This window comes from Pseudopipra pipra, chromosome 1 (assembly GCF_036250125.1).
Source record: "Pseudopipra pipra isolate bDixPip1 chromosome 1, bDixPip1.hap1, whole genome shotgun sequence".
Lineage (NCBI taxonomy): Eukaryota > Metazoa > Chordata > Aves > Passeriformes > Pipridae > Pseudopipra > Pseudopipra pipra.
The window spans coordinates 149,204,078-149,217,152 of record NC_087549.1 but is presented as its reverse complement, the minus strand read 5'-3'; the positions used below and the strand labels follow the sequence as shown (position 1 = coordinate 149,217,152).

The window sequence follows — 13,075 nt, the reverse complement described above, 5'->3', positions numbered from 1 at the left end:
TGTGGGGTTTTCCCCTGGAATAATTAAATATCTATTATGTTTTCCATCACAGCTCATTTCTCTGCAACATGAGCAATTTGCCAGCTTGTCCATACACACCGAATATATTCAGTTTAGAGTAAACAGCTGCACACAGGGCAGTTTCCCTCCACACACACAGCCTCTGCACTTGTGTCCTTACATGCTTTTTAAATTAACCTAGTCAAGTGCACAGAACATTCAAGACCATAAAACATAAACAAAGGTACCTACTGCCCTCTGGAAATGAACTCTTAGAAATATCTTCTCTGGAAACAGACATTTACTTAGAGTGCATAGTTAATATTTCCTCTCATTTCCTCTCATAAAGTCCAGAGAAATGAGATTGTGCCATTCCTCCACGAGAAGGTGACCCCCAGACATATGTCCCCAGTCTGTGTGTTCTGACTCTTGTCTATTAAAGTGCACATACTGATCACTTCCATTGGTCTTACCAGCCTTTGCTTTCATGTGTGTTCCTCTTCCTTGCTTCCTTCAGCTCAAATACAATCAAGGCTAAAAGCTTGTTTTGTAACTTATACATATAGAGAAATTATAAAGACTAAGTTGGTTGTTCCATCATCTTCTCAGAACCTGAGGAGCTCCTGTCTCTCTCCAGTGACCTCATCAAGCAGCAGCCCACAAAGAAATATTGATGTTGATTTGCAGAACTCCAAATACCTTTAAATCCAAATACCTCTGCTTCATAAACATGCTGACAAACAGTATATGCAGATTATGGCAGTAAAATATATTTTTTCATTTTAAAACATTTATATTTGAAAGTAAATTTGAAATAATGACCCACAGAGAGAGTCCAAACACATTAAACAACTACAGTAGCTCATAAAACTTGTAAACTTTACACAGGTAAAAAATATATAAATAAAAAAATGCTCTCAAAATTTAAAAAAAAAAAATTAAATTTTCTCAAGTTACATTGAAAAGTTGAAAGGAACAGAAAAGGAACTTCTTTCTGAAGCCTTTATCATATGTAATACTTGGTGTCTCTCAGTCAAACATGAGGTTGTACACAGACTTTATGGTGTGTCACAACGGATTGCAATGCACTGAGTATAGAATTAGTTTCAGTCTTTATCATCAAGAGAACAGCTGCTATTTATCTCTTCCCAAATTACTTCCTAGTATTACTTTCAATCTCTGTTCCATTAAAAAAACAACTTCTGACTTGGAGGTTTTCATTGTTTGTTTGTTTGTTTGTTTGTTCCATTTTAGCTATCAGGTGCAAGAGAATGTTCTTGGAAGTGGAAAAGTAGGAGAACCAGCTTGTGTTTGTAATGCAAGTATAAACAGCAGAGAGGAAAGAATTGCATATTGAAAGGTTGAAAGATGTAAAGCTCAATTTTCAAACGTAATTAAGGACATCCTGATACAAGTGGACTAGCAGGACCCTCAAATACTGCAAAGGGATCTAAGGTGCCTAAATTGAAAATCCCATATCTCTGAACCACTAGCCTTCTTAGCACCTATTTTCTTTTCTCAAGGATTAATCTCGTGAATGGCATTTCAAGTAAACTTGAGTCATCTGTTGTTCACAGATTTTTGGATCCGAGTTTATAGACAGATGGAGATCAAAAGTGAATGAGTTACCAAGGCTTCCCAAGTTACCACTCATTTTATCTGACAAGGTACACCATGAAAACAAAAGTTATTGGCCAACTAAGAAGGCATTGTAAGGCCACATGCTTGGTCCAGCACTGCAGTGGGACAGGAGGATGCACAGAGTCTGTTAAGAAATGCAGCTGGTGAACAGCAGCTTGCTTTGCCTTGGTAACTCCTGGTTGAGGTCCACCAGGACAGCTGAAATACAGTTATGTCTGACTAAGTGACAGAGATGAGACCACTGCTGTACATGGTTAAGTAAGACACGTTTCCTCTTTTACTGACTTCAGGAGAAAATCAGAAGAGTTCCTTTACCAGCAACTTTTGCATGCCAACTGATGACACTTCCACAGATCTGCAGCAGTGAAAAGAGCCAGAACTCCTAGTATAATAGAGGAAAAAAAAAAAAAAGAATTGAAGTAACTGCACCTTTTAATTACTGGATTTATTTTATAAAGAATAACACTGGCATGTACCCTCCTGCCTCTGCACAGCTCAAAGCATGTAGAGTCATTATAAAAAACATTAAAAATATAAGGAAAATGTATAATTAATCATCATTCAACTAAAAGAATTCTATTAAATTAGTATTTACCTTTAACATCAACTCCTAAACAAAAAGCAAAGAGAGCAGCTGAATAACACCTTCTGCCTCCCATTCATTTCAGGCTATAAATCTTATGTTTATGAATAATGTTGGCTCAACTTTTCAGATGGCAGAAGCTCTCCATTTTCCCATAAAAATGTGGAGTTATCTAGCATTAGAGGAAGGAGTATCTAAGAAGAATAGTGTTGAGACCATGCTGGTATTCTCTCTCCTGCACTAGTTGGCAGCAGTACTGGGGAATGCCCAGCTCCAGGAACTGCAAGGACAAGTCAGTGGAGTGCAGGGATGGAGACAGGATACCTGCAAAGTCTTTGGGGGGTGCTGTAGGTTAAATGCGATTGATAAAGTGCTATTTCAGATGTACCTAAACTCTGTTTTCTCGAGTTTATGTATGACTCCATGTGAAGTGGCTGCAGATGTCTTGTTTCAAGAACTCTACAACTGATGTGCCACCAGCTGTACAGGGAAAAAAAAAAAGACTAATGTTTCACAACTTTCACAACCACATGAACCACGTGGAGGGTGTGATAATTAGGCACACTCATTGCAGTACCACTTTTGATGCTTTTATCTAATATCCTCAATCCTTGGTCTTCCTGATCAGACTGCCAAAAGAGCCCTAACAGTGATATTTTAAGACATGGTAAACTGTCTGTAGACATTAGACTGGAATCCTTTCACTTCACACATATTTTTAAAAAACAAAAGTAAAAATACTTTCCACGACTGTGACTTAGGTCGAGGTTCTACATGGATCCTTATGGAACAAATACCATAGGAAGAAGGTTGGGCTTATGGCTAAGATTAGTGAACTGGGTCTCAGGATTTATTAGTCCAACTGTCACATTCCTGTACAACATGGGATACGTTGCTTAAACTCCAACCATCTCCTTGAATATCAGCACTGCAGGGACAATGTCCTTCCTTCTCACTTGCCTCCAGCCTGTAACATCTTTAAACTCTCTGGAGAGTTTGTCTATACCAACATATGTAGAGACATCTAACAGCACTCAGTCAGGGATGGAAAGAAGATCCCATAAGTTGTTTCAGTGTCTCACTGTGGCACTATTACTTTAAAAATTTATTCTTTGTGGATCTCAAGCTTGAGCCATTCATCAATGCACAGCTTACATCTCCTCTACCCTCAGGCAATACAGCAGATACAGACTCAGACAGCCTGGTGATGATTTAGTGCTCTTATCCCTGAAGTGCCCTTCTTCATGCTTCTTGCTTTAGATCATACTTCCAACACGGAAGCCATGATTAATACTCCATAACAGCAAATCCCCCCTAATTAATTTATGTAAAAGGAATGACAACACATGATGAAAACCACATTCCAGAAGATGGAATGCTCTACAGAGAAGCTGGCAAACTCCCATACATACTGTGGTAACACTGACTAAGCACCATTTTACCGCTTCCTTACTGTTCCTTTCCTTCCTCAAGTCTTGCTGGGACTACTGTGCCTCCAGTTTCAATTCCCACCTCAGTGAATCCTTCGGAAGTCTCTACACTACACTACTATTAGCCAAATCCAATTTCACTCCCTAGATTGGCACTATGCTTTTGGGACAAGATCCAACCAACTGTGGAGTTCAGTGTGCCTGTGTAGTGACTCAACAACAGTCAGTCTCAAGGAGCTTTCACTTGCCCAAGTGCATTCCTTCAGAGCAATGAAACTGTGCAGTCTCCATCCTTGGGCATATTCAAAATCTGATGAGACAAAAGTCCTGAGCAACCTGCTCTAGCTGACCACTGGGTCAGCAGGAGGCTTGGACTAAATCATCTCCAGAGGTCTCTTCCAATCTCAACTGTTCCATGATCCCGTAAAAACATTTGTTTGCCACATTGCCAAAAGTAAGACAACACAGCCTTAGCAAACATATTAAATGCACAGCTATTTAAAGGCATAGAACAATCCTGAATCAATGGAAATTTGTCGAAGATTATGGCTAGGTAGAAAAACTAGAGTCATCGTGACACACTTGAGCAATCTGTGCATAATTCCAGGTGTCTTTTCAGATTTCCATGCAGAGTCCATTCAAAGTAAGTGGCAGGCAGATAACAATCTACTTCTTCCACTAGACAGGCCACAGGCAACACTCAGGGCACCTGTTTAGTCCATCACATCTTACAGCTATTCCATTTCTATGGAGAGCTTGTCTTCATTGAAATGTTTCTTCATGCTTGAATTCAAATTTTACCCCTAATTTAGCTCATTAAATATTGATTTCTCTAATTCCATGAAAGACATATTTCCAAACTTTTCTAAAGGAATCAACTGGCATGTAGCTTCCACAACCAGACCCAAACTTCAGTAATTCATAAAAGACCCCTACTAAATCTACAACTGAGCAAGAAAATCCTGTGTTTTGTAATGCTGTAACTCTGACCACTCAGAGAGGTTTGCTTTCTTCAGCTTGCAGAATAGGAGTTATTGTCTTATCTTCATTTCTCCAGCAGCATAAAAAGTTGTCTGAAATTTGCACAATGCCTGTTATGAATAAATGATGATAAATACTTCATAACATAACGTTATAATGCTTATAATGCACACGCTTCCTCCTAATGAAACTGCGGATCTGTGAATCTGTTCTTCAGCAGCTTTAAAAAAGACATATAGTTCTCTCACCCTGACTGAAAAAATAGATTAAGTCTTCAGCTTACGACATGGGTTCTGTTTTTGGAGCAGAAGGTCACAGGCCCCCTTTGCAATAATGACCATAAGGTCTGAACAGTCACAGTGTGTGATATAAATGACAACCATGAAACACATACTGCAATGCATTTGCTCTGCATCCCATTGCGTCACGCTTGCATAATGTAATTTACTGTCAAGCTAAATTATATGAAAATTTAAAGGAGGCTGTATGCCAATCTCTGAATCCTCAAAGTCAAAAACTGAAGTACCGTGTTATGTTTTGGTTCTCTACCGTGTAAATAATGCCTTCATGCTTTAAAGATTTCATATGTAGTTATATGCAAGCAATTTAAGTGAGACAGTATTACAGAAGCAAACACTAAACTGAAGCATTATATTCCAGTTTCTACAACTACCTAAAGGGCAAACACAAAAATCATTCTGCAGCAGAATCACTGCACGTGCATCACTGTTTCAGCTCACTGCTGGTAGCAGAAATACTTCAGTAGTAGTATAACACTGTATCACCAAACCACCAATAATATTTTATATTTATTGATGATATATTATATTCATGTATATATGTAAGTTCTCCTTTCCAGGATAAAAACCATACTCCATTCAGGAAACACTCAAGCTGCTTTTTCTTTTAGCCTTTGAAGGTATTCACAGCTCTCCCTGTTTGTGAGGCTGTAACACTTCCTCCAGTGTGGCTACAGTGCAAACAATGGTAGAAAATCGAGACAGCAGTCCTCTGCAACCAGATCAGGCCCTGGAAGAAAGCTAATTCCAAAAGCCTGATGATCAGTGTAGGGTAACATAGCCCACAAAAGGGTATTTCTATGCCAGACAGACATTTTGTGACATCTGCTGCCTGTTATTCATGTCTTCTTTGATGTTCATTTCGCTTGTAACCAACTCTGCTCTTTCATTACTCCCCAGGCATGGGCTACCTTTTGATGGAAATTCAGCTTTTCTTCAAAAGGATGACAATTATATGTGGTACTTCACTCAACACGGATTCCATAATTTGGTCCACCAATGTTGACTCAGCTTTGGCTCCTTTCTGCTCCCATTAGCCCTGCCAAGCCAGCACATGGGCACACCAACCTAATTCCACAAACTGACCATACATCAGCAACCAAATGAGTGTTGAATTCTGCTTTCAGTTGAATTCTGCTTTCTGAGTAGCTGCCTTGAATGCAATGTGTTCCCCAGGTAAAACTGAGCATAAGTTGAACGTTGCAGGTCTGTGAACAGGTGCTGGAACGTCCTAGGTGGAGATCACTACCTTCCACTTCACTCCTCATCTCTAACTTTTCCTTACCTGAAGCCAAAAGTCTCAGCATCCACATTTCTGTGAGGTTCTTTCCACATTCATGACTTATTTCTCCGAGGAAATTCACATTCCTCTGAGCCCACAGTCCTCACAGGCTCACAGGGATAAATAAAGGGGGTTGGGTGAGACCATTTAGGAGCAGAATCTCCTACTAGAAAAAGTGATGTTTTAAAGACATAGCACTTTTCAATAAGCTGATGGTCAGTTTGTGTCATGCTTTAGAACCAAAAAGACTAAGAGCTTCTTTAGTTACAGTGGCAGCTATTATGTTTGTAAACATTAATCCTTTCTTCTATCCTTCAGATAAATTCAAAGTACCATCTCAATACTCCTCAGCAAATACCTCTTGCCCTTTCCAGTCTTAATATATCAGCCCTTTAGGGAGGAATCCAAATTTAAAATTCAAGGCCACAGAGGCTCAGGACAACTCAGAGCCTGTCCTATGAGAGCGAGAGGGAGAACAGTTGCAGATCTAATATTAGGGAAACATTCACTCTCCTCTGTCTCCCTCTTCCCCCACCACCTTTACCAAGAAAATAAACATTTTTTTCACTCCTAGATCCTATTGGAAGCTGATTTCCTTTAACCTTTTAAAGAATTCACCTTATTCCTCACCTACAGCTTCCTAAAATGACTCCTAGACTGAAGTGCCATTCTCATCAACCCACCCTGCAATTACCAGGAGACAGGAAGCACTCTGCAAAAGCTGTGACAGAACAAAACCATTTCACAATGATTTATTAGGCATGCAGCCATTAATGACTTTGCAAGTGTGGAAAGCAAGATGGAGGGACAGAGCCTGAGCCAACAGTACTGTCAGAACATCATTGTCATCTATCGGGTTAGAAATATTTAGGCCATCTGACGTTCAGCCTGGCATCCCAACGTAAAAACAAGCCTGGAAACAGCAATAAATTTTGACATTGAGAAGTCTCTTCAAAATCGTGGAGGATGACAAAGAAATGGGAGAAGGTGTGCAGAGATGTTTGTTTGTGTGACATTGAAAATAAAGGATCCTGGTCCCCAAGAACATCCTTCTAGTGCATCAGCTCTGTCAGGGCTGAAGTACCAGAGGCAACAGCCACTTCACTGAACTGAAAGATGTTTTTACATTCATTCGCAGATGTTATTTTTGTCCTTATTGTGAAAAAATCTCTTTGTTCTTTCAAACAATAAGTCACCTTGTGATGTATTTGGGAAAAATCCAAGGAAGTGCCAAGCTTCTGCAATTCCCCACCTGCTGGGAGCAGCAGGTGCTTGGCACTTGCTGTGGTGAAGCTCCTGAGACAGGTTCTGCCCTCAGTTGCGCTCACGTAAGTACAACATAACTTTTCTGGCACTGGCTGAATTATCCCAGATGAAATTCAAGGCAAACAACAGCAGAATCTCTCCTTTTCTTTTTTTTTTCTTGGCACCAGAGGATTATAATGGCTACGTTAACATTAGAAGAGATCGATTTTTGCAAGATGACAAAAGAACACACTGATCTCACTGCTGCGAGCTCCTACTCAGCAGACAATTGCATCCCATCTTAGAATAGAGTTTTAAAAATGTTCACAGCAATGTGCAAGCACTTACTTCTAATGGCTTAAAAAGGAATTTTATAATGCTAATGTCTTCACATTACAGATATGATGCATCTAGAGAGCAAAGGCTTCTATTTAAATCTGTAGCAGCTTTCAAAGATATTTGGACCAGAATTTTCCATTTAGGCATCTCTAATTTCAAGACTTCAGAATGTGCTGCTGGGAGAGACAGAGGTTGATACGACCTCTACAAAGGGTCCTGCAATGATATTATGGTCCATCTAAATTACCAGTTTTGGTCAGTCATGTATTTGCAAAGAAAACATCCACCAAACAAAAAGTTGTTTTATCAGTCCAACCTCTAAACAAATACTCCCCTGCCACACTACAGAATACAGCAGTCCCCACTTTAGTCTTGGCTACTGAACACAAGTTGAGAGCAGCAAGGAAAGCCAACTTGCAGGAACTTAGTGGTCCACCACTATTCCCAGGAGCACGGGCCAGGCACCACCCACCTGTGCTGAAGGAGACTGAGCACAGGAAGAAGGTGAAAATAGAATGTTTCCAGATCTTTATATTGTGTCTTTTTCTTGCTTGAGAAAGATGTACCTGAGAAATGTCCTGGAGTGCTGCAAGACACAAACCAGCTTTCTTAAATTGATCCATTTTTTCCCACTGTCACACACAGGCTCCCCCCCAAAAAAACAACGTGGGAGAGGAAGTGAAGCATGCAACTTTCTTTTCAGACATACTTATTATTCCACAATCTTCTAACCTAATTGTAGTGCATTTTGCATCATTCACCTTTTTTTTCACAATATATGTAATTAATTTTTCAGTCAGCACTTCTGTGTGCTTAATAAACATGTTTTAGGTCAGCCTGCATCACAACAGTACCTCTGTCCCATGGCTTTTTCTTTCAAAATTGACTCCTCTCTCCCCTCCTACTCAGATCTTATTAGTCCTTCTCTTGTTCCTAATTTGAAGATCAAAATGAGCACAAATTACGAATCTCAGCAATAAACACGATCTCACAGCAACACAAAGAAGAGGATGAACAAAATAAAAATTACTGTCTGGTGAAAGCTCCCTTGACAACTACAGCTACACTGACAGGCGCCACTGAAATAATAAGAATGATGCTTCAAAACAACACCCAAGAAAACAGTTATGAAAGAGAAAAAAAAACAGTCTAAATGGATCTTTTCAAATGCAGATTCCACTGTCAAGTGAGCAGAATGAGAAAAATGTTCTTTCTTATAGCACAGCCATGTTTAAACTCTGCCAGATTACAGGAAACCACTAAGAATGTGAGTACAACCTGAAAGATTCTGGGCCCAACAGTCCATTTTAGGAACATTAAAATGATGCAGAATGAAAGAGAAGGATTGTGTTTTGGGGATGGAGAGGAAGGATGGAAGGTGTCATCTCATTAACAAATCTTTAATTGCTTCCAACTGGGTGAACAACAAAACTAATGTTGACTTCAGTGCAATACCAGGCATTTGCAGGCTTGTATCTGCATAACTACCACTATGTAAGTGAAAAACTGCATAGAAAAGAACCAGAAGATTAATGAACATGAAAAATTATGACCCACCACTAAGGATGTTCCATCCAAAACAGAACTAAGGCAACACTCACAAAGAAATGTTGCCCATGGCTTAGGGAGGCAAATAGGAAAAAGCATTAGCCTTCCTCTGGCAATAATGCTATAGTGTGAACACTTAGGCACTTCTCCCAACTTAGCTTCACACCCATAAACTGAGGAAAATTGCTTAAGTACTGCTGTGGTCACATGTGTCTGGTGGTCAGCAGGTATTTCAAAAGCACCAGGTGGATTCTGTAAAATCCTGCAACAACCACAGCATCTCCAGAATTACCTATGGCTCCTCAGCAGGCAGAAAGTGCAGCTCTTGGGAGCAGCAGTGGAGATCCAGCTGCACAAGAGCTTCTGGCTGGACTGAGTCAGAGGTCGGGGGGGCAATGGAAAGAAAGGGCAAAGAAAATGTAGCAGGGAGGGTGGAAAGGAATAATGTGCACAGAGTGAGCGGTGCTTTGGTGTGGTACATTTTATTTGTTGCTATTTTACATCCCTATTGTGAAGTACTACTGGTAACATGGCAAAGTTTATTGCCTAAAAGTTCCAGTCACAAATGCATAGGCAACACCCATGTTAGCAGAAACAAACCCTTTTTTTCTAGTACTGAATGCACTCAGAGCTCCAGAAGTTTGGCTTGGGCTCTTGGGCTTGCATTCCTCCCCAGAGAAAAATGAAATCTGCAGAGGAGTCATGTATTTCTCCTCCATTTTATTCCACACACCCGAGACACCTAATAAATTTGCTCTGACTTCTCATTCTTCCCTAAAACAAAGGAAAAACTTAGAACCAGAAATATCTTTTTGCTCCTTGGGGGCTTGGCAGAGACATGTAGGGTTGTTTCCCACTTTTACATAATGAGATTTAAAATAAAAAAAAACAAACCCCAAACAAATATAACAAATAAGCAATAAAACAACAGAGTGCCCAGAAAAGATACAAGGACTTTGTCAGTTCTTGCCAGAAGTACTGACACCAAAAGCACATCAGGACTGAGAATAAAAAACTAATGGTTACATAGATCATAAGAACATCCTAATAGTAAAGAAAAACAAAAAGTTTTGAAGGGCATGTAATTCTGAAGACTGACCCAGTCAGCCTTTTAGTACTCACTTGGAATACTGAGCAACTTTTGATCTGTGTTTATTCTCTATCTATGTACTGTAATTTCTTGCATGTTTCCTTACAGTGGAATATACAAAACAGAGTCGGTGAACAGACTGCATGGCTCACTAGTTTGCTCCACGGTGGTAAAACAACTGCCCCCTGCTCTCTCGGCAATGAACAGACTGCTTGGATCCAAACCTGAGATCGAGCTCTGGGCAACCCTGCCCTGGGAAATTCAAATGTGGATTAGTCTTGAGAGAGGGAAGAGTCCGATTAAACCCTGGTTCAGCTACAGGCACGGATAGTTCCCAGAGCCAAACCTGGGGATGCTGAGACCAACACCTGGGGGTGAAGAGACCTTTTGCTAAACCGTACTGCGAGTCTGCGTGTGGACTGTGAGAGACACACTGAGCCAAACCCATAGCCCAGGGCAGAGGAGCACTGGTGCAGCCCGGAGTAAGAGTCACTTCTAAAACTAGGATAGTGAGGATAACTGAAGTTCTCACTCCGTGCCACGGTCACTGCACCCTGAGCTCCCAGCACTGCACGGGGGGCTCAGACCCCACGCTTCAACCTACCCCAGATGTGGAGGACTTGCCTGTTGCAGGGGCTGCACCCCCCAGCCCAGCATGCCCCAAACTCCAGACCTCGGCAGCAGGGAACACCTCTCCCTGCCTTTCGCTGAGCTACATGTCAGAGAGAAACATGCCTCAGCGCCTAAACCACGCCAGCTGCCGAAGGGGAGGAAGAGCAAGGAGCCACTTACGGGGATGTGCACTCGCAACATGAGTTTCTTCTGGCCGGAGCTTTTCCTGCTGCTGGAGGCATCTTTCTTCTTGTCCATGGCAGTGCTTCCCATCCCTTCACCCAGGCGTGGTGCTGAGCGATGGATCTGGAGAGGGAGGCTCCTCTTCCACCTCTCCCCACCGTCCCACGGGCCGCAGTTACTCCAGGCTCCTTATTTTGATTTTTCTTTTTTTTTTTTTTTTAATGGCCTTAGGAAATTGGGGGGGGGGGGGGGGGGGGGGGGCTAGGGGGAGGGGGAGAATGAGAGAAGCAGAGGGAGGGGGAGGAGTTTCTCCAGCTCCGGTTTTTAATCCCAGCAGCGAGGTGTCAGGGGGGACCTTCGCAAGAGCATGAGATGCCCTTACAGACGCTGCTCCCTTTCTCACTCTTCCGCCCTTTCAAAAATATCCGGAGCATCCTGGGGGGGGGGGGGGGGGAGAAAGTTTCCTTCCCCTCACCCTGCCCGGCCGCACTCTCACCGAAAGAGAGAGAGAGAAAAAAAAAAATATTAAAAAACACCCGAACGCCACAAAACCCTGAAAAGGGGAAGGCGCTCGGGCGACGCTCCTGGCAGAGCGGGGAGTCCCGCGGGGAGCCCGGCCGGGGAGGGAGGGAAGGAGGGAGGGAAGGAGGGCAGGAGATGGGAGGAGGTGCCCGGGTGCTGCTGAGAGCCCCGGCCGGGTCGCCACGAACTGCAGAACGAGCACCAAGGAACTTTCCCGCAGCCGCTTCCCCCGGCTGCCGCTCGCCCCGCCGGCCCCTGTGCGGGGGGAGAGGAGCTGGAGCTGCGCCTGCATTCCCGGGGCTGCGGAGCGCGGCGGTGGGCGAAAAGGCTGGGCTTCACCTTGCCAAAAACGCCCGAAGGCGGCGCGGTTCCTTTCCCTCCCGACCTCCCAGGCTGTTCCCTCGCCTCCCTCCCCACAGGATTTCTCCCGGCCGTGCCCGAAAGGAGGATTATTCCCCCCGAGGCAGTGCTTCCCACCCCTCGGTCCCCGCAGCCCGGCGGCTGCAGCGGCCCCGGGACGGCCCCGGGCACGGCGGGAGCCCCGCCGGGCTCATTCCCGCTGGGCAACCCCCCTGGCTGCCCTCCCTTTCCCCCCTCCCTCCCCCGGGCTGACAGGGAACGCTTGCCAAGCCCAGGAGGGCCGCGGTCCACTCCTGAACACGGATTTTTTTTTTTTCCGCTCACTCCCTCCAAAAAGCCTTCAGCGCGCTTGCAAACTCAGCCGGGCGAGAGAGGCGGCTCAGCCCCCGCGGGCGAATGGATTTGGCGTCACAGGGTATCGGAGAAGGAATCGCTTCCAACATCCCTTCACCTGTGGCTGCGCCTCGCTGCAGCTCCAGAGCAAACCCGCGCCAGTGCCACCCCTGCTGCCAGGCAGGATTCCAGGGCTGAGAATCTGGGACCGCAAAGAGAGAGAGAGAAAGAGAGATGTCTTTAGAACAGCAAGTGGTTTCCGTACACATAGAAACAAACATACATTCTGGATCAAAATACGAGGTTTTGGTTTAGAAGTGACTCTTCTTCCCTGGACAATCTTTGCACCCTTTTATGTCGCCTGAATTTGACAATGAGACAAAGCCTGTTACAGCCACAGACCTTTGACCCCATCACTTAAAATCAGGTTTTCCCTGGGTTCAAAGCCTACACCCTAATTACCTCCAACAAATCTCACGGGATTCTATAAAACAACGATTTATAAACCTCGAGGGAGAAGGGGGAAGAGTTTTCCTCAAAAATCTTATCTTCTGAAAAAAATACAGGATTGTGGTGGTTATCTTCAAGAAATACAAGAATTCAGATTTATTTCCCTCCTTATGGAAG

At 43.3% G+C, this 13,075-nt stretch overlaps 1 protein-coding gene across 1 annotated transcript in view; it reads right to left on the bottom strand.

Annotated features, from left to right (window-relative positions):
- Positions 1-11,512: 11,512 nt before the first annotated feature.
- Positions 11,513-13,075, bottom strand: part of LOC135409345 (uncharacterized) — a 33,420-nt gene continuing 31,857 nt past the window's right edge. The window contains exon 7 of the mRNA XM_064644775.1: positions 11,513-12,650. The gene's annotated coding sequence lies outside the window, so the exon portion shown is untranslated. The remainder of the gene's footprint in view (positions 12,651-13,075) is intronic.